We start from the raw sequence: 3,507 nt of genomic DNA, 5'->3' as shown, positions 1-3,507 counted from the left end.
TGTCTTCCCTTTTCTCTTTTTTGAGGTTTTTCTGGCCTTAGGTGCCATCAATGGTTATCGAAAAACAAAAAAGCTATGCTTTTAACACACCAAACTTAGAATGTTGCTCGCCCTCGAGCAAAGAAGAAAGAACGGAAGGAGAAGAAGATATACAAGAGAGGGAGAGATGTGTATATTTTGGCCATATGGGTGGGATTGGGTAGGGAAGAGATGGATGGATGTGAGTGGTGAAGAGGTGATGGGGAAGAGAGATTGAAGTGATTGGTGAAGAAGAGAGATGGTGAGTTAAGGTAGGTGGGGATCCTGTGCGGTCCACATATCCTGAGGTGTTAAGGATTTACATCCATGCACCAATTGGGCGTGTAAAACGCCTTTGCATGCAATTCTGGCGTTGAACACCAGTTCCATGCTTGTTTCTGGCGTTCAGTGCCAGCTTTCCTCAGGGTATATTCCTGGCATTTAAACGTCAGGATGTTGCTTGTTTCTGGTGTTCAACGCCAAATTCATGCTCTGTTCTGGCGTTGAACGCCAGCCAAATGCTCCTTACTGGCGTTTAAACGCCAGTAAGCCCTTCCTCCAGGGTGTGCTGTTTCTTCTGCTATTTTTGATTTTGTTTTTAATTTTTGTATTTATTTTGTGACTCCACATGATCATGAACCTAAGAAAACATGAAAGAACAATAAAATAAAAATAAAATTAGATAAATAAAAATTGGGTTGCCTCCCAATAAGCGCTTCTTTAATGTCAATAGCTTGACAGTGGGCTCTCATGGAGCCTCACAGGTGATCATGTCAATGTTGTATATTCCTAACACCAAACTTAGAGTTTGGATATGGGGATTCAATACCAAACTTAGAGTTTGGATGTGGCCTCCCAACACCAAACTTAGAGTTTGATTGTGGGGGCTTTGTTTGACTCTGTACTGAGAGAAGCTTTTCATGATTCCTCTCCATGTATACAGAAGAATACCCTTAGGTCTTAAACACAAGGTAGTCCCCATTGAATTAAAGGACTAATTCTCCTCTGTTAACATCTATCACAACTCCTGCTATGGCTAGGAAAGGTCTTCCAAGGATGATGCATTCATCCTCCTCCTTCCTAGTGTCTAAGATTATGAAGTCAGCAGGGATGTAAAGGCCTTCAACCTTCACTAACACGTCCTCTACTAATCCATAAGCATGTCTTACTGACTTGTCTGCCATCTGTAATGAGAATATGGCAAGCTGTACCTCAATGATCCCCAGCTTCTCCATTACAGAGAGTGGCATAAGATTTATACATGACCCTAGGTCACACAGAGCCTTCTCAAAAGTCATGGTGCCTATGGTACAAGGTATTGAGAATTTACCAGGATCTTATCTTTTTTGAGGTAAAGTTTGCTGAACCCATGTATCTAGTTCACTAATGAGCAAGGGAGGTTCACCTTCCCAAGTCTCATTACCAAACAATTTGGCATTCAGCTTCATCATGGCTCCTAGATATTGAACAACTTGCTCTCCAATTACATCGTCATCCTCTTCAGAGGAAGAATAGTCTTCAGAGCTCATGAATGGCAGAAGGAGGTTTAATGGAATCTCTATGGTCTCTATATGAGCCTTAGATTCCTTTAGGTCCTCTATAGGAAACTCCTTCTTGCTTGAGAGACGTCCCATGAGGTCTTCCTCATTGGGATTCACGTCCTCTCCTTCCTCTCTAGGTTTGGCCATGTTGATTATATCAATGACCTTGCACTCTCTTTTTGGATTTTCCTCAGTATTGCTTGGAAGAGTACTAGGAGGAGTTTCAGTGACTTTCTTACTCAGCTGGCCCACTTGTGCCTCCAAATTTCTGATGGAGGACCTCGTTTCACTCATGAAACTTAAAGTGGCCTTAGATAGATCAAAGACTATGTTTGCTAAACTAGAGGTGCTCTGCTCAGAATTTTCTGTCTATTGCTAAAAAGATGATGGAAAAGGCTTGCTATTGCTGAGCCTGTTTCTTCCACCATTATTAAAGCCTTGTTGAGGCTTTTGTTGATCCTTCCATGAGAAATTTGGATAATTTCTCCATGATGAATTATAGGTGTTTACATAAGGTTCACCCATGTAATTTACCTCTGCCATTGCAGGGTTCTCAGGATCATAAGCTTCTTCTTCAGAAGATGCCTCTTTAGTACTGTTGGATGCATTTTGCCATCCATTCAGACTTTGAGAAATCATGTTGACTTACTGAGTTAACATTTTGTTCTGAGCCAATATGGCATTCAGAGCATCAATCTGAAGAACTCACTTCCTTTGAGGCGTCCCATTATTCACGGAATTCCTCTCAAAAGTGTACATGAACTGGTTATTTGCAACCATGTCAATAAGTTCTTGAGCTTCTGCAAGCGTTTTCTTTAGGTGAATGGATCCACCTACAGAATGGTCCAATGACATCTTAGAGAACTCAGACAGACCATAATAGAATATATCCAGAATGGTCCACTCTGAAAGCTTGTCAGAAGGACACCTTTTGGTCATATGCTTGTATCTTTCCCAAGCTTCATAGAGGGATTCACCATTTTTTTGTTTGAAGGTCTGAACATCCACTCTAAGCTTGCTCAGCTTTTGAGAAGGAAAGAATTTAGCCAAGAAGGCCGCGACCAGCTTATCCCATGAGTTCAGGCTATCTTTAGGCCGTGAGTCCAACCAAGTTCTAGCTCTGTCTCTTACAGCAAAAGGGAAAAGCATGAGCCTATATACTTTAGGATCTACTCTATTAGTCTTTACAGTCTCACAAATCTGCAAGAACTCAGTTAAAAATTGGTAGGGATCTTATGATGGAAGCCCATGGAGCTTGCAGTTCTGTTGCATTAGAGTAACTAGTTGAGGTTTCAGCTCAAAATTGATTGCTCCAATGGTAGGGATTGAGATGCTTCTTCCATCAAACTTCGAAGTAGGTGTAGTGATGGACGAAATTGTGATTCAATTGTTATTCCATTGTGCAAAATTCATTGCTTTTCATTCCCTGGTAATGGCGCCAAAAACATGATGCCAATACCATAGTTCACAACTCCGTTCAACTTAACCAGCAAGTGTACTGGGTCATCCAAGTAATACCTTACATGAGTAAGGGTCGATCCCACAGAGATTGTTGGTATGAAGCAAGCTATGGTCACCTTGTACAAGTAATACCTTACGTGAGTAAGGGTCGATCCCACAGAGATTGTTGGTATGAAGCAAGCTATGGTCACCTTGTAAATCTCAGTTAGGCAGATTAAATAGGTTTATGGGTTTTCGAAAATTAATAATAAAAAGAAAATAAAAGGGATAGAAATACTTATGTAGATTAATAGTGGGAATTTCAGATAAGTGTATGGAGATGCTGTGCTCCTCTTGAATCTTTACTTTCCTATTACAGTCATCCAATCCTTCCTACTCCTTTCCATGGCAAGCTGTATGTAGGGCATCACCGTTGACAGTGGCTACATCCCATCCTCTCAGTGAAAACGTTCCTATGCTCTGTCACAGCACGGCTAATCATCTGTCG

General features: G+C 41.2%; 1 non-coding gene across 1 annotated transcript; it reads left to right on the top strand.

The window, feature by feature from the left end:
• Positions 1 to 2,468: 2,468 nt before the first annotated feature.
• LOC127743410 (small nucleolar RNA R71) lies at positions 2,469 to 2,576 on the top strand. The gene has a single exon (XR_008004802.1). It is a non-coding gene; the product is annotated as a small nucleolar RNA R71 (small nucleolar RNA).
• Positions 2,577 to 3,507: the final 931 nt, after the last annotated feature.

This window comes from Arachis duranensis, chromosome 10, assembly GCF_000817695.3.
Source record: "Arachis duranensis cultivar V14167 chromosome 10, aradu.V14167.gnm2.J7QH, whole genome shotgun sequence".
NCBI classification, from domain to species: domain Eukaryota; kingdom Viridiplantae; phylum Streptophyta; class Magnoliopsida; order Fabales; family Fabaceae; genus Arachis; species Arachis duranensis.
The sequence above is the reverse complement of the archived record's forward strand: the minus strand, read 5'-3'. Positions and strand labels throughout refer to the sequence as shown.